Source organism: Anomaloglossus baeobatrachus, chromosome 4, assembly GCF_048569485.1.
Source record: "Anomaloglossus baeobatrachus isolate aAnoBae1 chromosome 4, aAnoBae1.hap1, whole genome shotgun sequence".
Classification (NCBI taxonomy): Eukaryota; Metazoa; Chordata; class Amphibia; order Anura; family Aromobatidae; genus Anomaloglossus; species Anomaloglossus baeobatrachus.
The window spans coordinates 441,162,807-441,184,111 of record NC_134356.1 but is presented as its reverse complement, the minus strand read 5'-3'; the positions used below and the strand labels follow the sequence as shown (position 1 = coordinate 441,184,111).

The window sequence follows — 21,305 nt, the reverse complement described above, 5'->3', positions numbered from 1 at the left end:
TTCCGCTGCTTCCCATAGACTTGTATGGACGACGCATTTTTCTGCGCTTCCCAGAGCGTAAAAAAACCGCAATGTGCTGGATTCCGTCGGTGTCAGTCATTTTCATAATGGAAGCCTATGGTGGCGGTATCCGTTGGAATCTGTCATTTGCCGGATTCCTGTGACGGATCCGTCTTTACACAACTGCGCATGCTCAGTTGAGTAATTTGCTGAAAAAAAAGCTACGACGGATTCCGTTGTTTTGCAGGATCCATCACATCAGTTGTGCCACTATATGCAACGCATCCCTTACATCCATCGCACAACGCAATGCGACGTGTGCCGCACAACGCAAGAGTGAAACTTTCCTGAAAAAACTATTTGCAGCTCGTAGATATTTGTAATTTCATTTCTCATTCTCATTTGCTATTTGTATGCCAAAAAATCTGGATAGAAAATCCACAACAATTCCACCTCATGGGAAGAAGGAAAAAGCTAGAGTTATGAATACTGCCTATGGCCATACATGTGGGGCGGCCAGGTGCTCCGCTCTTCAGGTGCTCCGCTCTCCCGATGCTCCGCTCTTCAGGTGCTCCGCTCTCCCGATGCTCCGCTCTTCAGGTGCTCCGCTCTCCCGATGCTCCGCTCTTCAGGTGCTCCGCTCTTCAGGGGTTCCGCTCTTCAGGGGCTCCGCTCTCCCGATGCTCCGCTCTTCAGGTGCTCCGCTCTCCAGGTGCTCCGCTCTTCAGGTGCTCCGCTCTCCAGGTGCTCCGCTCTCCCAGTGCTCCGCTCTTCAGGTGCTCCGCTCTCCAGGTGCTCTGCTCTTCAGGGGCTCCGCTCTCCCGGTGCTCCGCTCTTCAGGGGCTCCGCTCTTCAGGTGCTCCGCTCTCCCGGTGCTCCGCTCTTCAGGGGCTCCGGTCTCCTGGTGCTCCGCTCTTCAGGGGCTCCGCTCTCCCGGTGCTCCGCTCTTCAGGGGCTCCGCTCTTCAGGTGCTCCGCTCTCCCGGTGCTCCGCTCTTCAGGGGCTCCGGTCTCCTGGTGCTCCGCTCTTCAGGGGCTCCGCTCTCCAGGGGCTCCGCTCTCCCGGGGCTCCGCTCTTCAGGGGCTCCGCTCTCCCGGTGCTCCGCTCTTCAGGGGCTCCGCTCACCCGGTGCTCCGCTCCCCAGGTGCTCCGCTCACCTGGTGCTTTTTGTGATAGAATTCTTCTAAGGTACTTTGCATCATAAAGTGAAAACTTTAATTGATCATTTTCCCAGTGAGAATAATCCCACCTGTAGGTTTTTCTAAGATCAATAATGATCTCCTGATCACAGATAACAGAGAGGAATGTTCTAAAACAGGCGGAATACATGACATGATCCAGCTGCTAGACAGAAGCCATGCCAGCCACAAGATGGCGCCCGTTGCTATACCAACAAGACCCCTCAGTGCCCGCCAATCATGCTGCAGCGTGATATGACCACCTTGCTCTCTCTCCCCCACCTCCAGATTTTGAGCGCATGCGCATGATATGGTCAGGGGGTCGGGCAGCGCATCGGGCGGAGAGACAGCAGGGGATGGAGAGGGAGTGACCCGGGGTCCGGCAGGGATCACGGCCGGGTAAGTGGGTGCTGTGTGCGGCGATGGTGCAGCGCAGTCTGCGGGGCAGGACCCGAGCACTGTGCAGGGTGATCTGTCGGTGTGGAGCCCGGGCGAGCAGCAGAGGCTGTGGAGCCATCAGTGCAGAGCGGCACATGTGCTGGGTGTATCGGAATGTCTGGGGGTGTGGAGGGACCGGCTCACACAGTGCTGCATGAAAACACTGACCATGGTGACCGGCATGGGGGCTGCAGCCACTCACTGGGTAGTATGGGGGGCTGCAGCCACTGACTGGCTAGTGTGGGGGGCTGCAGCCACTGACTGGCTAGTGTGGGGGGCTGCAGCCACTGACTGGCTAGTGTGGGGGGCTGCAGCCACTGACTGGCTAGTGTGGGGGGTTGCTGCCACTGACTGGCTAGTTTTGGGGGGGTTGCTGCCACTGACTGGCTAGTTTTGGGGGGGTTGCCGCCACTGACTGGCTAGTTTTGGGGGGGTTGCCGCCACTGACTGGCTAGTTTTGGGGGGGTTGCCGCCACTGACTGGCTAGTTTTGGGGGGGTTGCCGCCACTGACTGGCTAGTTTTGGGGGGGTTGCCGCCACTGACTGGCTAGTTTTGGGGCTGCCTGGAGCCAGCCACTGACAGCCCTTGACTTGCATGGGCGGCTGGCTTTCATCCTGCAGACCTGGCCCATGTGCTGCTGACATGTATAGTGTATGGCGGTGCTGCCTGCAATCTGTGAATCCCCGGGGGGCTCCACACTGGCCTTGCACCCGTGCTCCCTATAGGGGGAGTATCTTTCCTCACCCTTGGGTATATGCTGCATGTTATACCTGACAGCGGGATCCTGTGCCAGTCCCTGTACCGGGTGGCATTGATCACTGCTGGCAGTGGACAGAATCTTACACCATCTACTACAACCGTCTGCCCAGACTTTCTTGTGATTCCCAGCATGTCCCATGTGAGACACCATTCATGAGCCCAGTCACTTTTTAGGAATCCGTTACTCAAGCAGAGTGATCTTTCATCTCCAAAAGGGAAACCCAGTAAATCCAGTAGTTTCCCCTTTGTAATGATCCACTTGGTAATGTTTCCCAGCCCGCCATGAATAATTCTTGCCTCCCTGCTTTGTCGGAGTGGCAGCTAGATAGTTTGTGTTGCTGCCTAGCCGTTGGTGGCACCGCCCGCGGGGGACATTGCTGGATTGTCCCTTCATCTGGGCAGGCCTTGTGGTGTCACTATAGAGGAGTATTGCAGCTCTTCTGCCCTTCCATCACATATACCCTGTGCCATACAGTAAGACCTCCCGGCCGGTTGAGGATGTGCTGTCCATTATATGTAGGAATGGTGCTGGGCTTCATTTCCTTTAGTGGATGGTCCCTACGAGTCTCATTACCTTGTGTATTTCGTGGATTAGAGGTTTTCTTTCTATACATGTCACACAATGTCACATTCCCGACATTATAGTAGAAATCATCATTGTGCTCCATAGAAGATCCAATCAGTCTTGTAATGAAATCTGTAGACATTTGGTGGTAGATCATACAAAGGTGGGTAGCGTGGCTGTTCGCCCCCAATTTCTCAATCAATATGTACATCTGGCTCTGTAGGGGGATGAATGGCTAGCAGACGTGGGTGAACAAATGTTTCAAGTCTGTTCCCATTGACGATGTCAGGAGCGGTCTGGTGGTCATTCATGGATATGAGATTATGGGTCATGTCTATTAACAGAAATCTAAACATGCAAATAGCTTCCTGGCTTATAAGGCTCCTTATACCAACTTGGCACACTACTGGAGGAGAAAGTTTACTATTTAATTAGAAATCTCAATGCAATTTTTTTCTTTTTCCCCTAAAAGCCATGAAATCGCTCTTAAATGAATTGTCCACTATTCTGACAGCGCCTTCTCAATCACCATTTTTGACACCATTGAATTGACAATTCCTATGTGCTGTTCTGGCGGTGCCGACACTCCTCCAAAGGCTCACATGACATTGCTACGTCACTCAAGCTCTGTGCCCAGTCACTGCCGGCTTTACTCGGCCCACCTTCATATGTATCAAACATCAATGGGAACTGAGCGGGCAGCCTGGGCTCTGACGTCCTCTTAATATTCAATTCGTCTGAAGGGGGAGAATGAAGCCGGCGCTGATTGATCATAGGGCTTGAGTGATGTAGCAATGTCATGTGAGCCTGGGGAGACGGAGTGTCGGCATTACTGGAACAGCACCAGAGGTGAATGTAAGCTTTGTTATTTTAATGGGGGCAAACACTCAGATTGCGAAGGGGTTTCCAAGTAGGGGACAACCTCTTTAATTCTTCTCTACCGCACCAGGGGTTATTGCTGATGGGTAGGTTTGCTGTAGAATTTGGTCAGTATTGGCCATATACTTCTGAATTGACCCTCAGTGCTAATTATAGTTCATTGGCCAATATGACAGTTCATTTATTTGTACATTTGCACAATATGGCAACTGGTTTATAGTATCAGAGGCTGAATCAGGAGGCCAGATCCTTATGGCACCTTCCAACGATACGGTGACACTGCGTCCTAGACAGTGTCATTCATCTAGTGCAGACGCAAGTGTTGTCCGCAGGAGAACAGCGGTCTGTGCCCACGATCCAGGTATTGGGCGCTGCAGACTTTCGCTGAGAACACTCGCGTCTCTGCAAGCATAAATTGACATGCTGCTGCTCGGAAAGCCACACCGCAGGTCAGTTTTCGCTGCGGAGAAAAGCAGAGTGGCCATGAGATTTCTATAAAACAAAGATCGCATTCCACCCGCAGTATGCTGCGATTGTTTTCTCGGTCTGATTGGGGCTGAGGAAATAATCGCTCATGGGTGCTGGGACATAGGCTAATATTGGGCCGAGTGGAATGCCATGTTTTATCGCACTCCACTTGCTCCGATTTTCATGCCGTGTGTCTTAGGCCTTAAAGGAATTCTCTATGAATCAAACACAGCAGCGTTTAGCTGTCTTTATATTTTTCTACAGTGTATTACATTATAGGCAATGTTGCTCACAGAAGTCTGTACAATCCAGGAAGTTATTTGACACTTGTTCACACACTGCGTTTTTGTCGCACCTTATTATTGGCTTATAAGCACTGCACAAAGGAGTACCAGCAATGGGAATGAGATCTCTGAAATCTCATGCACATACAGCTTATTTTTTCCTTGCAAATTAGAAACATCAAAATGTTTTGTTTTTAAGTCTCTTAGCATTTTTGCTGCATTTTTCACCCATTGAAGGGGGAAAACGGTATATTTTATGCAGCCTTGCAACTGCAAACAGTCTCTGGTTTTTGATGCTGCAAATGCATAACCTGCACACTTTCTCCGTAGTACCGGCGAAAACACAGAAAAATAAAGAATTATTATACTTGCCTGTCTCCGGCGCTGCTGTCTATGCTTCTGCTGTTGTTTCTGGGCCCGCTCATTATGCTCATTGCATATTCACTGCACTCGCCACTGACCAGAAAGTAACAGCAGTGCCGAAGACGGGTAAGTATACCAGCTCATGCTGTCTGTGTGCTATCTGGATCACACACACACACGTACACACACACACACGTACACACACACACACACGTACACACACCCACACCTCCCTCTTTCACCACGGACTGTCTAAAACATTACTATTTTCAAACCTATAGCTAGAATGAGTCATAACTCCGCCAAGGTAAATAATCAAATTAATTTATTAAACATACGTCATAATAATACAGCATAGTACAAAAAGGAGACGAGCGGACCTCAGCTGCGGAGGGGCGGGCCGGCACGGAGGAGGGGAGAGAGGGATTTATCTCCCTCTCTCCTCCGTAGCTGTCTATTGCCATTCTCGCCCTGCACTCGTGGTACCCCGGTGTACCACGAGTGCAGTGCCATTTTTCTCTCACCCCATAGACTTGAATGGGTGCGAGAGAAAAGAGTCTCGCATTACAGTGGCAGCATGCTGCGATTGTTTTCTCGGTCCGGTTAGGGCTGAGAAAATAATCGCTCATGTGCGCTGACACACAGGCTAATATTGGTCCAAGTGGAATGCGATGTTTTATCGCACTCCACTCGCACCGATGTTCTCGCCTTGTGGCTTAGGCCTTAGGCTGTGTGCCCACGGGACAATGTACCCACGGGACTTTTTCACAGATTTTTCCGCAGGTTTACCCGGAATCCGCAGCTATCCATTGCTGCAGAGTTGTTGCGGTAAACCTGCGGGACAAGTGGGTAAATACCTGTGGAATTCCTGCCCTGTATTTCCATTGTGGAGGAGCTGGAATTCCACAGATATTTCTGCATGAATAATTGACATGCAGTTACGTGCGGCTGCGGGACATCCACAGCATATTCCGCAGCCGCACATACCGCAGCAATGATGCAGCACTCACCAAATCCCATAGGATAACATGGTGAGTGTCTATACTTGCGAGAACCTGCGGATTTATCTAGAAAATCCAGATAAATCCGCAGTTATTCCACGGCAAAATCCGTGGGTGCGTTGTCCCGTGGGCACATAGCCTTATGGGTGAGTGTCACTCACTTGAGAGTTGAGTACGTTTGCTCTAATTTTGCACTTGTACTTTATGTCCTAGCGGATGATTCCTGTTGTGGAGCCGGGTACTCTTGCTGCTACTATGCATGTGCACTTTACAGCCACCCTGTGATTTATATGATCTGCAATGTGGTGCTCTCCTTACTTGGTGGACCCGTAGAAGTGCTGTATAGCACGAAACGGCCGTCGTCCTAGGATGACCCGCACCCAGCTCTCCATTTGCCTTTTATATGCACCTCTGGAATCAATAAAAGAAACGGTCTTCTCTGGAAATCGGATGGCATGTGCCGTTGATTCTCTACTTTCCTTGGTGATCTAATCTCACTGAGCACCTTGCTCTCCCCGTATTATGCTGTATGTTTAAGAATTTAATTGATTATTTACTTTGGAGTTATGGCTCATTCTAGTTATAGGTTTGGATTGTGTTTTGAGTCACTACCTACTACTTTCTTTATAGTCCTTCTGTAATTAATTGGGTGCTTGGATCCACATTGTGGGTCATCACTACGGCCCCTTTTTCCTGTTCAGATGTTGTTGTTATAACATTAGTATTTTGCTTGGCTGTGTGAATGAGTCCTAACAAGCAAAGTGAACCTGACCCCGGCAGTTATATGGTACACACACCTATACCGCGGCGCTCAATGTGCTATAGATGTGGCGCTTATTACCTGTAAATGATCCTTTCTCTGTAGATTTTGTTGCAGATTTGCTTTGACTGTAAGGCTATGTGCGCACGTTGCGTTCTATTACGCAGCGTAAAATAGTCACTGCATGTGCGTCTCAGAACCCAGCCGAAAAGCTGCGTTCTGAGACGCATTTGGCAGAACGCAACGTGAGCACATTCCTGCAGAATTCATGCGTTCCGGATGCTTGCTCTGCCATGGGAAAAGCATCCAGAGCGCACATTTTTGACAGTGCGGTCCCTCTCGGCTCTGCTGCATCCCCATAGACAGGGGAGGCAGGACGCATGCAGTTACGCTGCAGTGCAGATCGCAGCGTAACTGCATGTAAATACGCAACGTGCGCACATAGCCTAAATCCGTGTCATTTATCTGAATGGGATATTTTGATGTTGCGCACGTGTTTTATTCAGATGTATAGGGGAAGTTGTAAAAGTTCTTCAGATAAACGCAGAAATGTGGATCCACCACCAGGGTCCGTGCACACAGCCGCTGTATTGTTCCCCTCTGAATCCACCTACAGGGTCCGTGCACACAGCCGCTGTATTGTTCCCCTCTGAATCCACCTACAGGGTCCGTGCGCACGGCCGCTGTATTGTTCCCCTCTGAATCCGCCTCCAGGGTCCGTGCGCACGGCCGCTGTATTGTTCCCCTCTAAATCCGCCTCCAGGGTCCGTGCGCACGGCCGCTGTATTGTTCCCCTCTGAATCCGCCTCCAGGGTCCGTGCGCACGGCCGCTGTATTGTTCCCCTCTGAATCCGCCTCCAGGGTCCGTGCGCACGGCCGCTGTATTGTTCCCCTCTAAATCCGCCTCCAGGGTCCGTGCGCACGGCCGCTGTATTGTTCCCCTCTGAATCCACCTCCAGGGTCCGTGCGCACGGCCGCTGTATTGTTCCCCTCTAAATCCGCCTCCAGGGTCCGTGCGCACGGCCGCTGTATTGTTCCCCTCTGAATCCGCCTCCAGGGTCCGTGCGCACGGCCGCTGTATTGTTCCCCTCTGAATCCACCTCCAGGGTCCGTGCGCACGGCCGCTGTATTGTTCCCCTCTGAAGACCTTGTCCTGAGGAGCAGCAGGCTGATTAGGCGATGCATGGCAGACATAGTTTGGTTAAAATAAGCATTCTGCATAGTACGCCTAAGCATCCCCACGTAGTGTAAAGTTTTTATTACGGACACTAGTCAAGTCTGCGATCTGTACAGGCTGTATATAAACGTCTAGAGACTGTGGTCCTAGCAATAAGATCCTAAAATAAATAAGATCTAAAGAAAAACACCACGTGCTCTGGAAGTAATTCTTGTGTAGTCTTGGATGCGTTTACATTGGCCGAGAATCTGGAAACGAGCGTTCCTGGGAATAATCAGCCTGGCCAAACTCGTCACCTGACGAGTGATTGACATGTGAGTCGTCACAGCGCGCAGTGCACACACTGTCAAGATTTTCCAGTGTCAGGCGTGGGAAGTCATGTGACTGCAAGTATGTGATTTGCATATTTCTGGCAGCATTTTGACTAGACCTAACTGGCCTCCCTACATTCTCTTGTATTTAGTCACGTCTGCACATGACCGCACATATCTCTATCATATACTTGTGGCCACAGACACTGACAGTGTGTGTGCTGCGAGGATTCACAAGTCTGCAGGCGGATAACCCGGGTTGCTTACAAATGGTCATTCTCGGCAGCACATCATCCTGTGTAAACAGGACATGTGCTGCTGAGAACAATGATGATCATTCTGTTCACAAGTGAAATGGGGTTGGCCTGTTTAAGCACACTCTTAAACTATTGCCAATCGACTTTTATGTTGCCGGTCATTTGATGTTCACAATTGGTCTGTGTAATTGTACACAAAGGGGTTTTCTGGTATTTAAAATGAATGTGTCATCAGGTCTTTGATATATAACCTGAGAGCACCATTATATAGCAGAAGAGACCCTGATTACAGCAATGTGTCACTTACTGGACTGTTTTGCTGTTTAAGTGCAACCCATAGAAAAATATAGCCAGTACAAAATATAAAATGTATAACATTTATTAATACATAGAATAAAGACAAGGTAAAAAGTAATGAAAGTAGTGCGAAAAAGCACCGCATACGGCACAGCGAGGGACAAAAGGAAGAACAGAATGAAAATATCTCAAAAGCAGTGCACCACAAAAAGCATAGATTTGTATATAGTATGTATATAGCTATACAAAAATATAGCCCAAAGAGGAGGGGAGTACAATAACCTCAGTGGTTAGCACTGCAGTCTTGCGGTTGCTCAGTGGTTAGCACTGCAGTCTTGCGGTGGCTCAGTGGTTAGCACTGCAGTCTTGCAGCGCTGGGGTCCTGGGTTCAAATCCCACCAAGGACAACATCTGCAAGGAGTTTGTATGTTCTCCCCGTGTTTGCGTGGGTTTCCTCCGGGTACTCCGGTTTCCTCCCACACTCCAAAGACCTACAGATAGGGACTCTAGATTGTGAGCCCCAATGGGGACAGTGTTGCCAATGTATGTAAAGAACTGTGGAATTAATAGCGCTATATAAATGAATAAAATTATTATTATTATCCTCAAAAAATACAAGATGGCAAATATAGCCAATATATACTATACCAATACAATGTGGAATAAATGAGATATAAATCAAATTATTACAGCACACCAAAATGGCCAATATATCTGTATATCGCAATATGCTGTCTAGTGAAGTATATGCTAACCACGAAACAAACCAAGCATTGGATGGCACATATCCTAAATCGGGAATATTGGCCACAGGTACAGTAAATATATAATATAACAAAAAGTTCCCAAAATTGGGTATTCATGAACTGAATAAAGTGCAGAATGATATGCGAATATATAGTATAAAGAGTATCAACAAAGTGCACAATAGTATTCAAGATAGCTGTATCCATTTATTAGATCAACTAACAATGTCTGGTGTAATATGGTGTGTACTAATCAGGAGAAAAATGCTAGCAGAACGCAATAATGTGTGACAGTGGGAAGTACCTAAAATAGCAAGTGTCTAAGGGCTTATCCCACTATGGCCGTGTTGACCCTACATGTGTTTTGGTGTATATCCTTCATCAGGGAGCTGTGACCAAATTTTATACATTTTATATTGGCTATATTTTTTTCTATGGGTTATGCATGTTTGTTTTTTATAGCCTTTTTTCATATAATTACATAGGAATTATAGTGGTGCACTGTCACCATTAGACAGTTTTGTTTTACACCTCCCTGTGCGACACAATTTTGGTGCTAACTGTTTCAGTGCAATCAGTGTTTTATCATCAGGAAATTATCACTCAGGCTGCTTCACACATCCGGTTTTTGCCATCAGGCACAATCTGGCGCTTTGCAGAAAAAATGAATCCGGCGTCTCCTGCAGCCGTATCCATTTTTTCCCAAAGACTTGCAATAGCGCCAGATTGTGCAGCATGGCTCTGCGTTCTATCCGGTTTTCGCCAGATCCGGCAAAATTTGCTTGTTTGGCGGCCGGAAAGAACGCAGAAAAACGTTTTTGTCCCTGGCAACAAACCACATCGCGCCGGATCCGGCATGTTTTACAATGAAAGCCTACGGACGCCAGATTTGTCTTAATGCAGCATACAATGCATTACAGCGACATATTCCGTTTTTGCTACTGAGCATGCTCAGTAGCACAACAGAGTCATCAAAAAAACTGAAGGAACTGATGGAAAAAACTGATGCAACTGATCTGTTTTTTTTCGCCTGACTCGTTGCATCAGTTTTTACACCGGATTGTGCCTGACGGCAAAAACTGGACATGTGAAAGTAGCCTCAAGGACAAGCTGCTTGTGCCTCCTGGTCCAACCATGTCCTCACCACTAATAAGCACGCTGCCAATCAGTGATGTGGGAGGGGTTATACCGGACTCCGCTTTCTGAGCTCTGCAGCAGAGAAAACTGATTGTGTCATAACTTCTGCACCCAGTAAAGTAAGTGATACATCACTGGAATCAGGGTCTCTGTCTCTACCTCAGTCCCTTTTAAAAAACTGACTTAGTGCAGGAAAATTCAGTGAAGGGGAAAAAAAAAGGAATATAAACTTTTTTCCAGTGAATTTGTTTTGGTTTTCAGTGCCAGTGTTGGTTTACTTCCCTCAAGTGATGATGTGCGGTCCGTGCATATAACCTTAAGGCTAGTGATTGCCTGCAGTGGTCAGATACATATATGGTAGATCATCACTGTAGGACCATCATAGACCCTAAAGCTGGCTGTTCGTCCTATAGGAACGATCGGCTCTGCATGAGTCTTTCTTGACTTTGCTCTTTTGCAATGGATTTTTCCCGCACAGAGCAAAGAGGACCAGCCATTGAAATTGACCAAGCGTGCTCCTTTTCTCGTCAGTAGACTCAGTGGTTAGCAGAAATCGGCTGGTTTGGCATACTTCTATCTAATGTGTCTGGGATAAAAATCGGCCTCCTCGTTGGTTTGAGAGGTTTCAACAGATATTGATCATTTTTGTTTCCATTCTCCCCTGCAATTTTTTGTTTTTATCTTTGACAAATTTGTATAGGATATTTTATTTTTTTAATGTGTTTACATAATGAACCTGCAGACGGTTATGTAATGTAAACCTACCGGTATCACTTGACTTTGCTTGTTCTGCTTCTCATTTTATTTTTACTGACCTACATACCGTGTTTCCCCGAAAGTAGGACCCCCCCGAAAGTAAGGCAGGGTGGGGGTTTCGGGGGGGTCCGCCAATGTAGGGCACCCCCCGATTGTAAGGCAGGGTAGCGGGGGGGCCGGGGAATGTAAGGCCGCCTATGGGTGGGGGTCCCTGGGGAAAGTACAGGAACTTACCGCTGCCGCTGTTCCCTCGCTCCATCCAGGCCTTCTCCAGTCTCGTGCCACCCGTGGTCCGCCTCCGGTGAATGGCCCCTGCAAGGCTCCCTGCTGGCCATCAGCTCGAGCTGCGATTGGCCAGTCAGCTGGCTCGCAGCTGATTGGCCCTCAGCTCGAGCTGCGATTGGCCAGTCAGCCGGCTCGCAGCTGATTGGCCCTCAGCTCGAGCTGCGATTGGCCAGTCAGCCGGCTCGCAGCTGATTGGCCCTCAGCTCGAGCTGCGATTGGCCAGTCAGCCGGCTCGCAGCTGATTGGCCCTCAGCTCGAGCTGCGATTGGCCAGTCAGCCGGCTCGCAGCTGATTGGCCGAAATCAGCCGCGACGTCACCGCCTGCAGCTGATTGGCCGAAATCAGCCGCGACGTCACCGCCTGCAGGCTCGCTCCGATTACGGTAAGTTCCGAAACTCTGTGTGTGTGTGTGTGTGTGTGTGTGTGTGTAAGGTATGTGTATGGGTGCCGTATGGGGCTCTGTATGTGTCAGTGTGTGTGTGTGTGTGTGTGTGTGTGTGTGTGTGTGTGTGTGTGTGTGTGTGTGTGTACGGTACCGGTACGATATGTGTGTGGGTGCCGTGTGGGGCTGTACCGGTACCGTATGTGTCAGTGTGTGTGGTGGCAGAGTGGGGGGCAGAACCACTGTATGGGGAGGCTGCAGGGGGGAGGATGGGGTGGATGCCGGATCTCAAACAATGGGGAGGCTGCAGGGGGGAGGAAGGGGTGGATGCCGGATCTCAAACAATGGGGAGGCTGCAGGGGGGAGGATTGTCATTTTTTTTCCAATGTAAGGCCTCCCCCGAAAGTAAGGCAGGGTGGGACTTTTGGGGGTAAAATTAATGTAAGACAGGGCCTTACTTTCGGGGAAACACGGTAGTAGCACTTATACAGTATGATGATATCAGAGTTGCACCCATACAGGTAAAGTTCCCCATACCCATTCGGTTGAGGTAAGCTGCACCCATCGTCTGCTATGTATGGGGACCCCTGATGCTTCACTGATAGATCTGAGGAGAGGGATCGACGTTGTGAATTCAAACAATCCTCAAAAAAGGGAACCTGTCACCAGATTAGGGGCCTATAAGCTGCAGCCACCACCAGGCTCTTATATACAGTATTCTAACATGCTGTATATAAGAGCCCAGGCCTCTGTGAAGAACATAAAAAACTATGTCATGCCGGCATTGAGCACCTGCGCACGCGCACTTTGATCTGCCCTGCTTTCTGTTCATTGGTTTGACAAGAGCGCCTGGTATAGGATGGAGTGCAGATCGTGCAATCTAAGGACTTTGTACTATCAGGTATTTGGATTTTTGTAGCGTTTTTCTCTGGCCACCATCAGCCCCTTTCCTATCCTTTCCTATTTAGTCAATGGGGCCTCACCTTTGCTAATCCTATCATCCATCTGTGTATTGTGTTTTCCTATATCACTGCAGTCTTTGAATGTGGGGGGCTTGCTATACCTTTGCGGTCTATTTTTGAGGCAGAGAGTTGTTCATCCTTCCTTCCTTTGGGATAGCTAGTTCTCTGCCTGGATTCGCGGTGCATAGGATGTTAGTTAACCCCCCCAGCTACTTCTAGTGTTGATGGTTAGTAAGGGGATCGCGGCCAGATTGGTTGCCAATGATCTATTGTGATCTTCCATGGTCCCGGATCATAACAGTCCCGCTCATCTTCGCCCCTCCGCTTCTATTGGGCGACCGCTTAGTGACGTCGCTGTGACGCCGCACGTATCGCCCCCTTAGAAAGGAGGCGGTTCGCTGGTCACAGCGACGTCGCAAGGGAGGTAAGTAGTGTGATGGGTGTTAGCGATGTTGTGCGCCAAGGGCAGCGATTTGCCCATGACGCACAACCGATGGGGGTGGGTACGCACGCTAGCGATAGTGCTGCGTGGAGACAGCCAGTCAGATTCTATATAATTAGAATGGGGAGATAAGGTATGCACACCAGTGACTATGGAAGGGGAATACATGGAATAGCAGAAACTGCTGTATGAATACTGACATGAAAAATTCAATAGCTATGTGTAAGAATGAAATGTGAAAAATGGAACCTGCATTACTGCCATGAATATATGAATAAAGAGAAATTTAGCTACTGAATTGATCAATGCAGAAGAGCCCCAACACTACGCCAAAGTATTTCTCTACGTTGGGGTCCCTAGCTTGTGTGTGTCCTCTCATGCAGTTAAAAAACTTACCGTGTATGGGAAGCTGAGACCCAGGCTATATATGCGTATAATGTGGATTGGCAATAGGTGTGTATGGGGAGGGTTCACAAACGAAAAACTGTAGTTTTTCGTTTGTGAACCCTCCCCATACACACCTATTGCCAATCCACATTATACGCATATATAGCCTGGGTCTCAGCTTCCCATACACGGTAAGTTTTTTAACTGCATGAGAGGACACACACAAGCTAGGGACCCCAACGTAGAGAAATACTTTGGCGTAGTGTTGGGGCTCTTCTGCATTGATCAATTCAGTAGCTAAATTTCTCTTTATTCATATATTCATGGCCGTAATGCAGGTTCCATTTTTCACATTTCATTCTTACACATAGCTATTGAATTTTTCATGTCAGTATTCACACAGCAGTTTCTGCTATTCCATGTATTCCCCTTCCATAGTCACTGGTGTGCATACCTTATCTCCCCATAGTGATGTTTTTTAGGTTTTTTGCACCCAGTTCAGACATAGAATGGAGTTCCAAACGTTATTCCTTAATATCTATATAATTAGAAACTTTAATGGCACTAAGAGTTTCAGGGACGGTCCGTTCTCTTCCTCAGGTGCATGCACCTGGGGAAGACTAAGCGTTTCAGGGGCAGTCCGTCCCCTGCAGCTGAGGAAGTAATCAGACCATCCGTGAAACGCTTAGTGCCATTAAAGTTTCTAACTATATTGCAACTGACTGTCTTTCTCCACTGCAGAGCCTGGTCTTATCTGCCCATTGTTATCCCCTGTCTGATTTTGATCTAAGGGGTGCTTCACACATAGCGAGATCGCTACCGAAATTGCTGCTATGTCACGTTTTTTGTGACGCAGCAGTGACCTCATTAGCGATCTCGCTGTATGTGACACTGAGCAGCGATCTGGCCCCTGTTGTGAGATCGCTGCTCGTTACACACAGCCCTGGTTCGTTTTTTTTATTGTTGCTCTCCCGCTGTGACGCACAGATCGCTGTGTGTGTGACAGCGAGAGAGCGACGAAATGAAGCGAGCAGGGAGCAGGAGCCGGCGTCTGGCAGCTGCGGTAAGCTGTAACCAGGGTAAACATCGGGTAACCAAGGTGGTTACCCGATATTTACCTTCGTTACCAGCCTCCGCCGCTCTCACGTTGCCTGTGCTGCCGGCTCCTGCTCTCTGCACATGTAGCTGCAGTACACATCGGGTTAATTAACCCGATGTGTACTGTAGCTAGGAGAGCAAGGAGCCAGCGCTAAGCAGTGTGCGCGGCTCCCTGCACATGTAGCGACATTATGATCGCTGCTGCGTCGCTGTGTTTGACAGCTAAGCAGCTATCATAACAGCGACTTACTAGGTCGCTGTTACGTCACAGAAAAGGGTGTCGTAACAGCGACGTCGTTATCGCTGTCGCTATGTGTGAACCCAGCCTAAGTCATTGTACAAACTCACCAATGGAAGTCTATGGGTTTGTGAAATATCAGACGGCATTGGGATACCATCTGTATGACGTCAGTTTTTCTCTTGACTGCTTGATAGAAACTTGATCACCTCAATTTTTTTTTTCTTTGAATATAAGAAATTCCGATGATAAAAACGGAAACGCTGATGAAAATTTGATCCAAAATACTGACAAAACAAAAACCGTGTTTTCAGTACTACAATAATCACTGATGGTGAAATTAGCCTTAGGTGGGCTTTGCACGCTGCGACATCAGTAACAATGTGTTACCGATGCTGCAGCAATAGTCCCGCCCCCGTCGCACGTGCAATATCTAGTGAAAGCTGCCGTAGCGATTATTATCGCTACGGCAGTTTCACACGCACATACCTGCCGTGCGACGTCGCACTGGCCGGCGACCATCCTCCTTCCTAAGGGGGCGGATCGTGCGGCGTCACAGCGACGTCACACGGCAGGCGGCCAATTGAAGTGGAGGGGCGGAGATGAGCAGGATGTAAACATCCCGCCCACCTCCGTCCTTCTCATTGCAGCCGACGGCAGGTAAGGAGATGTTCCTCGCTCCTGCAGCTTCATACACAGCGATATGCGCTGCCGCAGGAGCGAGGAACAACATCGCACCTGTCGCTGCACCGGCATTATGGAAATGTCGGAGGCTGCAGCGATGATACGATAACGACGCTTTTGCGCTCGTTCATCGTATCAAAAAGGTTTTACACGTTGCGATATCGACTGCGACGCCGGATGTGCGTCACTTTCGATTTGACCCCATCGACATCGCACCTGCAATGTCGCAACGTGCAAAGCCGCCCTTAGGCTATGTGCCCACGGGAGCTTGCATCTGCGGATTTTGCCGCGGAAAACCTGCGGATTTATCTGGATTTTCCAGATAAATCCGCAGGTTTTAGCATGTGCAGACACTCCCCATGTTATCCTATGGGACATGGGGAGTGCTGTGTCCACGCTGCGGAAAGTGCGGCTGCCGAACATGCTGCGGATGTAGGCATCCGCATGTATAATTGCATGTCAACTATTCCTGCGGAATTGCCTGCGGATGTCCCAGCCCTCCGCTATGGAGATAAGAGGCCGGGATGTCCGCAGGTAAGCCGCATGAATGTCCGCATGTTTCCCGCAGCTATTCCGCTGTAATCTAGCAGCTAAAAATAGCTGCTGACGCCGGCGGGCAACTGCGGGAAACATGCGCTCGTACCTGCAGATACATCCGCAGGTACGAGCGCCCGTGGGCACATAGCCTTCCGGTGAATGGGCATCATTACATGTTATCTGTTCTGCTCACTTCTGCATTGGGAAGTGAGCACCGGTGATGTTACAGATACCCGCTGGCACTTATGTGGACACTACTGATAGCATGTGACTTCCCAATTCATCCGAATAGTGCACTATACCTGCTGATCCTCCTGGCAGGTTTCTAAAAACATACGATATGAGGATGGTAAAAATGAAGCAGATGGAAGTCTGATCTGCCACACTGATAAAAACTGATAATATACTGTGCAGAAGAAGGGGAAAAAGCAAGTGAAATTGGCCCAAGTAACACAGTCATAACTACATCAAATTTACCAGCAGGCCTAAAGGGTCAAATTGCCGCAAAGAAGCCACTACTGAGAACCGCAAAAAGAGAGGAGACTTGTTTGGGTGAAGAAACACAAAGGCTGGACATTAGATAAGTGGAAATATGTACTGTGCTTTGAGGAGTGAAAATTTGAGATCTTTAGTAGCAACCCACATGCATTTAGGAGACCCAGAATAGGTGAGCGGCTGACTTCTACATGTGTAGAGCCCACCATGAAGCATGGAGGAGGAGGTTTGCTGGTGGTGTGAAGGTGCTTTGCTGGTGACACTGTTGGTAATTTATTCCAAATTCAAGGCACACTTACCCAGCATGGCTACCAAAGCATTCTGCAACGACATCCAAGAACATCGGGTTTGCACTTAGTGAGACCATCATTTGCAAAAAACAATGACCCAACATACACCTCCAGGCTAATGACCAAGAGGGATTGAGTTCTGCATCAATGACGTGGCCTTCAAAATCGCCCACCCTCATCCTAATCGGGGTGGTTGGAGATAAGTTAGACCACAGAGTGAAGGCAAAGCAGCCAACAAGTACTCAGCACCTCGGGGAGCTCTTCCAAGAATGATGGAAATCCATTCCAGGTGACCACCTGATGAAGCTGTCTGATGAAAGCTGTACACATCCATGGCTTTCTCTCAGAGTACAAGGGGGTACTCTGATAAATCTAAGATTTAACACGTATTTTGCTTTGCTTCACTCATGTTTCTTTACTCCTTGCTTCTATGTGTTCCTGCTGTGGTTTTTTTTTTTTTTTGTTTCTCCTTCCTTCAGTCTGAATCTGCAATGTGCACATTCCAAATTAGAATAGAGCAAACCATTGCATGTACAGGGGTCTCCACTATTGGCCGGTTCTGCATGTTAGTGCAATTTTATTAACACAAGGTAACCACTACTATAAGTTTTTATCTTCAATATTCATTTGTTTATTTTCGCTTGTCCTAAGGGTAAGTTCACACTTCCGTTGTTTTGCTTCTGTCGCAATCCGTCGCCTTGAGGAATTACAGTATCCTGCTAAATATTTTGCAGGAATCATTTTTTTCCCCATAGACTTCTATAAGCGACGGATTGTGACTGATAACCCTGCGTTGCATCCACCATGTGACGGATCAATCATTTACTGACTGACCGTCAGGCGGGAGCAACGCTGCATTTCACGTGTTTTGGAGCGGCAAAAAAAACGGACTCCGCAGGTGTCCGTCACCATCCATCACAAGCTATAATGTATGTCTATGGTGCTGGACTCCTCTATTGAGCATGCCCAGCATGTCTGGCACACCCATTGAGCTGTCCCAAACACAAACTGATCACGACGGATCCGTCAAAAACGGATGTACAACGGATGTAACGGATGCGACGGATCAATCCCCCCCCCCCACAGGATTCCTGTGAACGGAATCCTGTGAAATAAACCATCCGTTGCGTCGGTTGTCATCTAAAAAATGACGGATCCGTTGTTGCGTCGCAATGACTGACCTGACGGAAGCAAAAGAATGGAAGTGTGAACTTACCCTAAAGCAGCATTCTTTCCAGGTTTCAACTTTTTCTCTTGTGGGATTGGGTCTCCCAGTATCTTAGGGTACTTTAACACTTGCGTTGTTTTTTTTTTTTTTTGGCGCAATCCGCTGTCTAGGGAAACAGCGGAATCCGTTAACGGATTCCGTTGTTTCCCATAGACTTGCATTGCTGACGGATTGTGCCAAAAGTACCTGCGTTGCTTCCGTTGGCCGATGCTCCGTTGCTTCCGCCAAGCGGAAGCAACGCAGAATGTAACGTTAAATGCTTGTGTCAAAATGACGCCCACCAACGGATTCCATTGGTTCCGTTAAAATTTATAATGGTTCCCTATGGTAGCGGATTCTGTTGCGAAGTGCTTAACGGAATCCGCTGCTGGATTCCGCTAATTTATTCTGAGCATGCCCAGAATGAAAAAAAATAAATAAAACAGAGCCGACGGATTCCGTTAGACGGACGCCTAACGGACACCAAACGGATGCAACGGTCCGCTATTTCACAGGAATCAGCTAAGGATTCCTGTGAAATAACGGACCCGTTGCATCCGTTGACACCACAAAAATAACGGATGCGTCAAAACGACGCAGCAACAGACCCAGCGGATTCAACCCAACGCAAGTGTGAAAATACCCTTAGGCTGGATAAGAGGTGTGTGTGTGTGTGTGTGTGTGTGTGAGATGCTGCGATTTTAATTACTTGTATACTCATATCAGTGTAGCTCCTATCTTAACTCACAGTGCCTTGCGAAAGTATTTGGCCCCCTTGAATTTTTTAACCCTTTCCCACATTTCAGGCTTCAAACATAAAGATAAAAATGTTAATGTTATGGTGAAGAATCTACAACAAGCGGAACACAATTGTGAAGTTGAACGAAATTTATTGCTTATTTTAAACTTTAAAAAGAAAAAATAACTGAAAAGTGAGGTGTGCAATATTATTTGTTCCCTTAAGTTAATACTTTGTAGCGCCACCTTTTGCTGCGATTACAGCTGCAAGTCGCTTGGGGCATGTCTGTATCAATTTTGCACATCGAGAGACTGAAATTCTTGCCCATTCTTCCTTTGCAAACAGCTGGAGCTGAGTGAGGTTGGATGGAGAGCGTTTGTGAACAGCAGTTTTCAGCTCTTTCCACAGATTCTCGATTGGATTCAGGTCTGGACTTTGACTTGGCCATTCTAACACCTGGATACATTTATTTGTGAACCATTCCATTGTAGATTTTGCTTTGTTTGGGATCATAGTCTTGTTGAAAGACAAATCTCCGTCCCAGTCTCAGGTCTTTTGCAGACTCCAATAGGTTTTCTTCAAGAATGGTCCTGTATTTGGCTCCATCCATCTTTCCATCTATTTTCACCATCTTCCCTGTCCCTGCTTAACAAAAGCAGGCCCAAACCATGATGCTGCCACCACCATGTTTGACAGTGGGGACGGTGTGTTCAGGGTGATGAGCTGTGTTGCTTTTACGCTAAACATATTGTTTGACATTGTGCCCAAAAAGTTTGATTTTGGTTTCATCTGACCAGAGCACCTTCTTCCACATGTTTGGTGTGTCTCCCAGTTGGCTTGTGGTAAACTTTTACATGACACTTTTTATGGATTTGAGAAATGTCTTTCTCCTTACCACTCTTCCATAAAGGCCAGATTTGTGCAGTGTACGACTGATTGTTGTCCTATGGACAGACTCTCCCACCTCAGCTGTAGATCTCTGCAGTTCATCCAGAGTGATCATGGCCCTCTTGGCTGCATCTCTGATTAGTCTTCTCCTTGTTTGAGATGAAAGTTTGGATGGTCGGCCGGGGGATTTGCAGGGGTATGATACTCCTTCCATTTCAATATGATAGCTTGCGCAGTGCTCCTTCGGATGTTGAAAGTTTTGAAAATCTTTTTGTAACCAAATCCAGCTTTAAACGTCTCCACAACCGTATCACTGACCTGCCTGTTGTGTTCCTTGGTCTTCATGATGCTCTCTGCGCTATAAACAGAACACTGAGACTATCACAGAGCAGGTGCATGTATACAGAGACTAGATTACACACAGGGGGCTTATATTTATCATCGTCAGTCATTTAGGACAACAGAGATCCGCAATGAACTTCTGGAGTGAGTTTGCTGCACTGAAAGTAAAGGGGCCGAATTTTCAGTTAATTTATTGCTAATTTTAAACAATAAATTTGTTCAACTTCACAATTGTGCCCCACTTGTTGTTGATTCTTCACCATAACATTAACATTTTTATCTTTTATGTTTGAAGCCTGAAATGTGGGAAAAGGTTGAAAAATTCAAGGGGGCCGAATACACTGCAAGGCACTGTATTTCTCCTCCATTCACATTATTCCTTTTTTTGATAGCCTGTTTCCTCTGCCCTCTGAGATACTTGGTCTCTTACCTCATTGTAGAGATTTGTTTAGTCCCCTTCTTGCTGCTAATTCTAAAGGCCCCGTCACACACAGAGATAAATCTTTGGCAGATCTGTGGTTGCAGTGAAATCATGGACATATTGGTCTATTTGTACACAGCCACAAACCTGGCACTGATTGTCCACAATTTCACTGCAACCACAGATCTGCCGCAGATTTATCTCTGTGTGTGACAGGGCCTTTAGGCCTAGTTCAGACAACCATATAAAAATTGGCCAGATTGATTGGCTAAACAATGTATATGGGTGAGAGTGCCGTCTTCTGCATGTACTTTATTCTTCCCTATGCTTTTTTTTTTTTTTTTTTTTTATAACATCCATTGAACAAATACATGTTTTGCATGTTTCTTAAGCCTTCCCATTCACTTCTATTGTAATGTATTGAGCTTCTACCAAACAGAAAATGACAGAAGGTACAATATTTCTTTGAACACTTGGCACCTTCCTGGAGCATGAAATGCTTGAACATATGAGCAGCCAGTCGTTGTTACA

At 47.7% G+C, this 21,305-nt stretch overlaps 1 protein-coding gene across 2 annotated transcripts in view; it reads left to right on the top strand.

Annotated features, from left to right (window-relative positions):
• The first annotated feature begins 1,483 nt into the window (after window positions 1-1,483).
• Window positions 1,484-21,305, top strand: part of TLN2 (talin 2) — a 406,458-nt gene continuing 386,636 nt past the window's right edge. For both annotated transcript variants that reach the window (XM_075345523.1, XM_075345524.1), the window contains exon 1: window positions 1,484-1,577. The gene's annotated coding sequence lies outside the window, so the exon portion shown is untranslated. The remainder of the gene's footprint in view (window positions 1,578-21,305) is intronic.